The 11,438-nt window shown below is 30.5% G+C and overlaps 1 pseudogene; it reads right to left on the bottom strand.

The window, feature by feature from the left end:
• Positions 1-433: 433 nt before the first annotated feature.
• On the bottom strand, positions 434-552 carry LOC112482589 (annotated as a pseudogene).
• Positions 553-11,438: the final 10,886 nt, after the last annotated feature.

The following is an 11,438-nucleotide window of genomic DNA, read 5'->3' as shown; positions in this document are numbered from 1 at the left end:
AAGGTGGTTTAAACATCTAAACTACCAAAAATATATGAGCCTTTTATAAATTATTGAAAAATTCCTATGGCAAAAAAAATTGAAATTAGAGTTGCCTAATTTAGAATTCCTTTAAAGAATCTGGCTGCTGTAGTAATATAAAAGATTAGCTCCTACAAGCCAGAAGGTTATGGTATAAGTAGGACAACTTAGAATCTAGCTGCAGGCTGGTTACAGAGATGCTAAATTTTGTGAAATTGGACAACACGTTTAATTTATGCAACATATATTTATGACCACTGTATTATTTTTCTAGGGCTGCCATATTCTGGGTTGCATAAACAACAGAAATCTTTTTCTCATACTCCTGGAGATTAGATGTCCAAGATCAAGGTGTCAGCAGGGTTTGTTTATTTGTTTGTTTTCCTTTTTTCTTTTCTTTTCTTTTTTTTAATGCCTATAGCACCTGGATTTTCTAGATGATCTCCCATCCAAGTACTAACCAGGCCCAACCCTGCTTAGCTCCTGAGATCAGATGAGATTGGACATGTTCAGGCTGGCATGGCCATAGACTTGCTTCTTCTGAAGACTCCTGTGGCTTGCAGAAGGCCATCTTCCTGCTATGTTTTCATATGGCCTTTCCTGTGTGTGTGTGTGTGTATTCTGATGTCTTCTCCTGTGCAAGAGCACCATGCACCATGGGTATTTCTCTGAATCCAAATTTCCTCTTCTTAAATGACATCAGTCAAATTGGACCAGGACCTACACTTATGACCTCATTTTTAACTTATCACCATTTTAAAGGCCCTATCTCCAAGTATGCTCATAATCTGAGATACTAAGATTTAAGGGCTTCAACATATAAATTTGAAGGGTAGGACACAAATCAGCCTATAAGGCACCTGATGTAGCACTAAAGACACAGCATTAAAGTAGACAGAATCTCTGTCATGCTGGAACTTAGATAATTCCACTTAATATCTACAAATTCTCAATTTCCTCATCTATACAACAAACCTATAAATTGTTGCTGGCATTATGTTAGATAACAGAGGAGAATAATTAAGATAGTTCTTAGCCCATAGCAAGTCTCAACAAATCAGCAAGAGACTGTGATCATAAAACCTATTAATAAGCATAAGCAAGTTAGATTTAAAAAAATTCACCCTCTCCTGAAATTCTAAATGAGTTAGTTTCCTTCAGACAATGACAAAGTTGGTGTCCAAGTGTTTTGCTCATAGGACATGTTCATTGTTTCACAAAGTCATATTAAATTATTTGCCTTCACTATTAATACAATAACAGGAGTCACTGAGTGTCCGTAAATGATATAAGAACATTTCAATTGGTTAGATACTCAAGATCCTCTTTCTTTCTTCTTGGAGAAAGTTTAAATATCTAGTTATTTAGGTCTAGTTCATTATGTTTGGGTCCAAGGTAGAATGGTACTACCCTTTCTTGTTAACTATTACAAATTCCTGGGAAATGTATTTTCAATTTGGGATATCTCAGTTCAAACAATTCCTTCAACATTGACATATCTGCTGACAAATAGCATCCTTTTTAAGAGCTTTCCCCCTGACCCTTGTGCATATCCATTTATTCAACAAAAATATATTTTGTGCCTACTATGTACAGGCAATTTTCTCAGTGTTGCAGATACACAAGTCAACGAAATAGACAAAAATCTCTAATTTCACATAGCTTGCATTTAAGCATTGATTGATATAAGTTTTTCTGTAGAGGACACACTGTTTATACCCACTGCTCCACTACCAAGCAATATTAACCATCATTGTAATGCAATCTCAATTGCAAAGTAAAGTAAAACAGCATATATACACTTTTTGTATAAATTTTTATCCTTGAAACATAATATAAACATTATTGCAAATATAGTTTTGTCCAGAATTATTTTAGGCATGTGAACATGATAAATTTCCTTAAATGTACTCTTAGGTATTTTTCAAGTTGCTTTATGCTAAATCTTAGAAAGGTATCTTTTAAATATCACTTATTTTCTATTTCTATTTAGGGACAACCATTATCTTATTTTAGTGAACTGTCATTTCTTCTATGCATTACTGCAAGTTTTCGGTCTTGAGCACTTACAATAGATTCCATAGACTGTAGAAAAGATGTCTTTGTATTTCCAAATTGTTAGCTGACTTTCACTTCTCACTACCTTCCACATTATACTATAGTTTTCAACAGGACAAATAATAGGAACTTTCAGTTCCTCAAACATGTCAATCTGCAACCACGATACTAGACTTTATTTCAAACAGAAAATTACACTGGAATCCATTGGTGAATTTTTTTCTCTATTTTTGGTGGTGGTTAGAAGGGGTTTCTAGTTATCTGTCTTTATCTAAACTCACTAAGCAGTGAGCTGATAAAGGTGGGAATCATGTTTTACTCTTTGCATGCTCAGCTTCTAGCATAGTTCCTCCTTCGCCTTATTTAAATAGCTTTTTTGAGTCATATTTTTCATATTATATAATTCATTCTTTTTAAATATACAATTTAGTGATTTTTTGTAAATGCATTATTTATTGTGAAAACATAATACATCCACTTTAGAACATCTTATCATTCCAAAATGAACATATACTATTTACATACATGTACCATTTATTATTCTTCTTCCCAGACTCCCTCTGGGTGACTACTAACTATCTACTTGCTGTCTTTATAGCTTTGTGTCTTCTGGATAAAACAAATCAAAGTATTTGGTCTCTAATGTTTTGGATTCTTTCACAGAACAAAACTGCATTCTTTCACTAAAATGTTTTGAGGTTCATTCATGGCATAATGCATATATTCATAGTTTGTTCCTTTTTATATCTGGATAATATTCCACTGTATATATTAGTACCATTATTATATATATATAATGAAAAATATATATAATCAATTCTGTTGTTCTCTACTTTGCTGAGTATGTCTTAATTTCTCCTTTATTTATGAAGAATAGTTTTATAAGACATAGAATTCTTGGTTAATAGTGTTTTTCTTTCAAAACTTAAATATATTTTCCCACTACCTCTTGGCCTATGTGGTTTCAGATAAATCAGCTACTGATCTTATAGAGGATTCTCATATATGATAAGTCATTTTTCTCTTGATGCCTTGAAGCTTTTCTCTTCATATCTGAGTTTCATTAGATTGACTAAGAAATGTCTAAGTGGAGATTTTTTTGAGGTTATTCTACTTTTAGTTTGTTGAGCTGCTCAAATGTTTAGATTAAATATTTACAGTAAATGGGAACATTTCGTTCATTATTTCTTTATTTTTTTTCTGCTGATTTACCTCTATTTTTCTGAGTTTTTTTCTTTATTCATATGTTGGCATGCTTGATGTTATCCCTCATGTTTACAAATCTCTGTTTATTTTTCTTAATTTTTTTGTTCTTTCTGGTCATCAGTCTGGATTATCTCCCTCAACCTATGTTCAAGTTCATTAGTTATGTTTTTTTCTACCAGCTAAAATCTGTTATTGAATCTTTCTAGTAACATTTTTTAGTTATTGACTGTTCAGCTCCAAAATTTCTATTTTATCCTTTGTTTTTATTACAATAAAAATATTATTATTTCTATCTCTTTTTTAAAATTCTCCATTTAGTGAAACATAGTTGACATACTTTTCTTTAATTCTGTAAACATAGTTTCATTTAGATGAGCATCTTGTGAAGACAAGACCCGGGTATATATTGTTTATATTGAAATCTACTTTAAATGTACATAGGTACATTAAAATTAAAGGGAAGGGGAAAGATAACACCAATTGAAAGAAAGCTAGAGTAACTATATTAATTTCATAGAAAGCATACTTAATTAAAAACAAGGAAAATGCTCATGGATAAAAAGGAAGATTACCTGATAAGAAAGAAGTCTATTCTTTAGAAAAAACATAACAATCCTTAATGTATATGTACCTAACAACAGAACATCAAAATAGAAGAGACAAAAACTGACAGAACTGCAAGGGAAAATAAACAAACCTACTAACTGGAGACTCCAACACCGCTCTGTCAGTAGTTGATAGATCGAGCATGCAGAAAATCAATAACAATATAGATGAACCAAACTGAACAAATCAGTCAACTTTAACTAGTTGATATGTAATAAATACTACGTTCGACAACAGAACATACATTCTTCTCAAGCTCACTTGAAATATTCATAAATGTAGACCATATTCTGAGACATAAAACACACCTTAATAAATTTAAAAAAAAAAAATGAAATCCTACAAAGTGTATTCACAGACCACAGGAATTAAAGTAGTAATCAAAAACATAAAGATACTGGAAAATTCTTAAATATTTGGAAATTTAAAAATATACTTCTAATTAGCACATGAGTCAAAAAGAAGGCTCAAGATTAATAAAAAATAATTTGATTAAACAAAATGAAAACACATGTTATCAAAAATTGTTAAATGCAGCAAAAGCAATACTTTGAGGTTAATTTATAGCATTAAGTGCATATATTAGAAAATAATCTAAACTCAATAACTTAAGCCTTCACCTTACTAATGTAGAGAAAGAAAAGCAGATTAAGCTTACAAAAAGCAGGAAAAAAAATAATAAAAATTCAATCTAAAATCAACAAATTGGAAACAAAAATTAAAGAAAACAAACAAAGAAAAAAGCTGGTTCTTTGGAAAGATCAATAATATTGAGAAACATCTAGACAGGTTAACTAAGATAAAATGTGAAAAGACACAAATTATCAATGTCAGGAATGAAAGAAGGGTGAGACTGATCTTATACTCTTAGGAATTGTTCTATCGATTTATTACACAACCAAGTGAGATTTAGTTCTACTATTCAAGGATGATTTAACATTAAAAACAATAAATGCAATAAAACATATCAACATTATAAAAGAAGTTATACCATATAGTCAGCTCAATAGACTCACAAAATTATTTGACAAAATCCAACAACAATTCAGGATAAAAATTATCAGCAAACGAGTAAGAGAATGGAATTTCTTTGGCTTTGTAATAAACATCTACAAAACCCCTACAGCTGTTATTACACTTAATGGTGAGAGACAAGACACTTCCTTCTAGATCAAGAGCAAAGTAATTCATCTCTCCATTTCAATTCAACATCATACCAGAAGTCCTGGCTAGTACAGTAAGAAAAAAAAAATGAAATGTACAGAGATTATTGAAAAGAAAGAAAGAAAATTGTCTTTCTACACAGATAAAATGATCGTCTCTGTGGACAACACCAAAGAATCTATATAAAATCTCCTGGAACTAGTAAGTATTGCATATTTGCAGTTAACAAGATCAATAGTCAAAGATCAATAGCCTTCCTATATACCAGAAATAAACTATTGAAATTTTTATTTAAAAAGTACGATTTATAATAGCACTAAAATGGAATATTTAAGTATAAATTAAGCAAAATATTTCTAGGATCTGTATGTATTAAACTACACAATTGATAAAAGAAATCGAAGATCTAAATAAGTAGAGAGATATTCTGTTCATAATATGGTTAAGATGCCAATTTTTTTTTCAACTTGATATATACAAATTCAATAAAATCCTCATTAAAATCTCAGCAAGCTACTTTGTCGATGTTGACAAATTAATTTAAAAAGTTATGTAAACAGTCAAAGAACTTCACATAGCCAACACAACACTGAAGAACAAAGTTTGAGGACTCATGCTGTATTTCAAGATTTATTATAAAGCTCTGACAATCAAGAAAGCATCATATTGGTGAAAGAATAGACTCATAGATCAATGGGACAGAATGGAAAAACCCAAATAAAAACCCACAGAAATATAGTTAACCGATTTTTGACAAAGACTAAACAGCAATTCAAAGGAAAAAGAAAAATTTTTTCACCGAATGGTGCAGGAACAATTATTTATTTCTATGTGTAAAATATGAATTTAGGCAAAAATATCTACGTGACTTGGTTTAGTAATGAGTTTTTGGTACAATACCAATATCAGGATCCATGAAACAAGTTGTCTTTTATTAAAATTGAAAATCTATTGTTATGAGAATAGAAAAAAAACCACTGATCAGGAAAAATATTTAAAAATCCATATCTAATGAATATAAAACAAATCATAATTCAGCAATAAGAAAATAAATAACCTGTGTTGGTTTCTTATTTTTGTTGTAAAAAATTATCATGAATTCAGAGGCTTAAAACACAAAAATTTATTATTTTACAATTCTGGAAGATTTAAGTCCCAAATGATCAGCAAATATATACTTCTTTTGAGGCCCTATGGAAAAAATTTTTTCCTTGCCTCCTACACCTTCTAGAGCTTGACCCTGGTCCCATGTCACTCCAACTTTTGCTTACATCATTATATCTCCTTATCTGATTCTGATTCTTTACCTCTCTCTCTTTTAAGATCCCTTGTGATTACACTGGGCCTAATTAGATAATCCAGTTTAATCTTCCCATTTCAAGATTCTTAATTTAATCACATCTAGAAAGTCCCTTTTGCCATTTAACATAACAGAGTTGCAAGAATTTGGATGTCAATATTTGGAAATAGGGAGGCTTTATTTTATCATGCAACCTAGTTAAAAATGAGAAAAACATCTGAATAGATACTTTACTAAAAAAAGATAGCATGTAAACATATGGAAAGATCATCAACATCATTTGTTATTAGGGAAGGGCAAATAAAGGCAATATTAAGATACCACTACACACATGTGAGAATGACTGAAATACAAACAAAACAAAACAAAACTGACAATACTATCTGCTAGTGAGGATGTGTAGCAACAGGAACTCTCATTCATTGGTGGTGGAGTGCAAAATGACACAGTTATTTTGAAGACAGTTTGGCAGTTTCTTACAGGGCTAAACACAGTGTTACCATAGCAATTACACTCCTAGATATTTACCCAAATGATTAGAAAATGTATATGCACTCAAAAAGCTATTCCTGGGTGTTTATAGAAACTATTCATAATTGCCAAACCTGGAAACACCCAAGACATCCTTCAATAACTGAATTAAAACAAAATGCAGCATGACATATGATGAAATACTATCCACTAATAAAAATAAATGAGTTGTCAAGACATGAAAAAGCCTGGATGAATCTTAAATGTATAATTCTACATGAAAGTTGCCAGTCTGAAGAGCCTGCATAGTATATGACTCCATTCATATGACATTCTGGAAAAGACAAAACTATAGAGAAGATAAAAATTTAGCAGTTTCTTTTAAATTTTTGGCCAGGCTCTTGTGTGCCCCAACTACACTTAGTCTTAGGTGATGTTACCAGCAAAATGCTATTGTTTTCAGTAATAGGATTTTTTGTTTTGCTTCATTTTGTTTTCCCAGAGCTGAGCCTCAAGTTAAATCAAATACTTACAAAGACCTGAGAATGGAGATATTCCAGAAAGCTTTTCATTTTGTCATACTATAGATTGTATTCTGGGACAGGGTTTTCAACAGAGCTCCAATAGAGATGAGTCTTTGTTGGCTGTAAGTCAGCTGGCTATCATGCCTATCATGCCACTGAGCTGGAGAATGAAGGAAGATAGGAATAGCCCTAAGTTAAAAAGCCACAGTCCACTGTTCTTACTGAAATTCAGTATATCTTGAGTAAATGCTTTCAATTTATTATGTGAATTTGGTTCATTTCTAGAGTTCTGAAATAGTTAGATTTTATTGGATTTTTTTTTTTTTTTTTTTACAGGGGCGGGGGAAGGCGATACTTTTATTGCTTTTTTGGAGAGTAGATTTACTGACATTCTCATCCCCTCTTTCCAGAAGGTAATCTCTCACAAGCATAGATCTTGATGCTCATTGCGTGAATATTCCAGCTAAATAAAATAATGAATGCACCTGTGGTGTAATGGTGCAGCAAATTGAAGTCATATTGGGAAGGGGGGGCAGTTAAGTGCCAGTATTAAAAGTTTAGATTTTTGTTCCACAAATAAGAAAAAATGCCTCAATATTTTCAATAGATAAATAACCTGGAAAAATAAGATTTGTGATAAAGTAGGCTTGCTAACTGTAGATGAATTATTAAAGAATAGTTTGATTGAGAGAGGTGGGTGCTTTTTAAAATTAATCTAGGATTAAAATGAAAATTCATGAATTAGTGAAGTCAAAAGAAATGTAAAGAATTGTGGGAAATATTTTTTAAAGAACTATTTGATGAGATTTTGAGATTGGCAAAAAATAGAAGAGAGACAAAAGGCTAACATCAAAGATGTTTTTAAGTTTTTAATTTTGAGTTTGAAGAAATTAATCCATTAATGGATATCAGAGATTATTGTTAAAAGAAAGGGAATTAATTGACTGGTTTAGTTTAAATATTGGTGGGTTATGCAAGATGACATTTTCAGACAAAATATCGGAGATATGCAGCTGGTATTCAGTTTAGAAGTTAATGTGTGCTAATATAGATTTGCAGATAAATAGAGGTATAAGAAATGAAGCTCTAAAAATAGAAACATTTTTAAAAGAGACTTTGTATTTAAAGAGAAGGATCTTGTAACATACAGAAAATATAGTTTTGAAAGTGGAAATAGAGTCTGTGAAGACAGAATTTGCTGAATTCTGTCAAAGGTGTGATAATTTATTGGGAGGATGCCACTTAAGGGAATGTTTACTATATTTGAACTCAGAAAAAAACAGATGAATTAGCAAAGTGAGTGAAAGTATAGAAGAGATAAGACACAATTTTTTGAATTTATGCAGTTTTTTAAAATTAATTTATTTTTTATGGTGACATTGGTTGATAAAATCCAGTAAGTTTCAGGTGTACAATTCAACAGTAAGGTATATATATATATATATATTGCATTGTGTGTTCACTGCCTGCAGTTAGATTTCTTTCTGTCATGAATTTATGCAGTTTTAAAACCACCCTAATGTTGCCTTCAATTGGATCATGAAGCAGAAAGGAGTATATTAATAATAAAACTGGTGAAATCCAAATAATGTTTGGAGTTTAATTAATAATAATAATAGTGCTAATAATAAAGAAAATGACATTAATAGTGCTAATAATAAAGAAAATGACATAATAAAGAAAATGACATTATTACTTTGTCCCTCTAGTAGATAACCACTCTCCGCTATGAAGAATGAGAGCATAAATAGAGCCATGACCATACTGCTTTGTCAATGAACTACTTAGTGTTAACAAATTTTAGATACAGCTCTTCATTTGAGATCTTGCGTTCTTTCCTTATAGGTAGAGATTTGACATATAGTGAAGGAAGAATTGAAATTATTTCAGTTTTGACAGATTGAAATTTTTAATAGGGCATGGTAAAAATTGGGATAGACCTCTGTACAATAAAGTAGTCACTAAATACTTATTTTATGTTTTATTGTAGCAGTAACACTGCATATACATTTCTGACTTGTAATTATAAAGTACAAGTTATTAAGTTTACAAGCTAAGTAGTGTTTTTGCTATTGCTATTAGATATGCAACTAGAATTAAGACATATAATCACATATGTACTCAGTTTGATTGTATTTTAAATCTGAATAGTAAACTACCAAATATGTTTTTATTCACATTCATTCAATCTGCTGCCAATTGAATCCGTTTATTATTTGTTATTAAAAAATTTGTTTTCTTCAGTTCATCACTTTATTATAGGTAAGATTTTCTTACATGCAGTGTAACATGTTAATGTTACTGAATCAACAAACTATTCTCAAGTTCTGACTAATATAATGTAATATAAATTCTGTTTCATTATGTCATTAACATGATGTCTTAAGTGTTTAGGAGAAAATATTAATAGTATTGACATTGGCTTTAAAAATACATAGTAAATATTATCTGCCCTTACTACATTATTTGAGGATAATTTCCTTAAAGCACATGTTTATTTTCCTCAAATAAGCAAATAGTGAATGTTTTATTTCATTTATTTTATTTGTTTATTATCTTCTCAACTTCCCTCTAAAATAAATCTTCACAAATTGTTGACTATTAAAATAAATTGTAATAATGCCATCCCTCAACTTTTTGTGACTTAAAAGTCATAAATAGACTAAGAACTAAACAGATTCTTATATGCATACTCTTTTTGTTTCTTGAAATTTTGAGATATAATTTCCTAAATTTGTGTTGTTACAATTTGTTAAATATACCATAGAAAAGTAGCCTGTTTCTGTGGAGAAAAACCTCTGCCAAGGACTTTTTGTTTTATTTTTATGATGAATGTAGATTTTCCATTAAAAAGCAATTTTTTTTATTTCAATTGTTGAATAAGATACTTAAAATAATTCAGTTGGTTAAAATTAGATGCTGAGGAAGGAAAGACACTTGCGTGAATATTTTCTGATTCTATAGCAGTTTCATTTGATTGCTAAATATAACTGTGCTGATCACTTAACATATAAAAAGCCAAATTAGTCATGATATTCATGTTGATCTGAGTAATGTTACTTTCTTCACATATGCAAAGTATTAAACATACTTTTACGACAACATTATGCATATTAAATTAAGCCAGCCTTATTTTTAGATAATGGAAAAAATTACTTAGAACTATGACTTAATTTTCTTTCCATCACAATTCTACCCATTTTCTTATTTTAGTCCACACATTGCTTGTCTTAAAAGTTGTCCTTTGCAGTTTTCCTAACACCATTTATTGAAGAGGCTTTCCTTTCTCCATTGTATGTTTTTGGCTCCTTTGTCAAAAATTATTTGCCTACATAAACGGGGGTGGGGGGTGGGGGGTTACTTCTGGTCTCTCAATTCTGTTCCACTGGTCTGTGTGTCTGCTTTTCTGCCAATATCTTGCCATTTTTATTATTGTCACTTTGTAGTATAATTTGAAGTCAAGCAGAGTGATATCTCCAACCTTGTTCTTTTCTCTCAGGATGGTTTTAGTGATTCAAGGTTTTTGTGCTTCCATATAAATTTGATGATTTTTTTGTTCTCTTTCTTTAAAAAGTGCTGATGGGAACACACAATGCAACATATATATGACTTACTGTTGAATCGTACACTTGAAACTTCTTGGATTTTGTTAATTGATGTCACTATAATGAAAAAAAAATTGTCCTTTGTAAACTCATAGGATAATTTCATAAAGAGAAAGTATAAATTTTCCAAATATTTCTATTAGATTTAGCTATAGATATCCGATTACATTATCCATCTGACCATTTTACTATAGGTTTTTTTACTAATTGAAAGGAAATTTTTCATAAAAACCGATGCATAACTTCCAGCTAAAAATGTTTATTTCTTCAAAAGCATTTATATGTACATAATGAAGCAATCTTTAACCATAAAAAGGGTTAATAATTGCAGCGTTGTTTAATGGATGGAAAATGTATTTTTAGCTTCAAACCAATTGGATACTATGATAGTCAGATCAGTATTTTTCAAAGTATGATTCCTGGAGGAGCCTAACTCAGAACCACCTGGATGTATTTGTTAAAAGCGATTGCTGTGGCCTTATT

Source organism: Pteropus alecto, unplaced genomic scaffold (assembly GCF_000325575.1).
Source record: "Pteropus alecto unplaced genomic scaffold, ASM32557v1 scaffold185, whole genome shotgun sequence".
NCBI classification, from domain to species: Eukaryota; Metazoa; Chordata; class Mammalia; order Chiroptera; family Pteropodidae; genus Pteropus; species Pteropus alecto.
The sequence above is the reverse complement of the archived record's forward strand: the minus strand, read 5'-3'. Positions and strand labels throughout refer to the sequence as shown.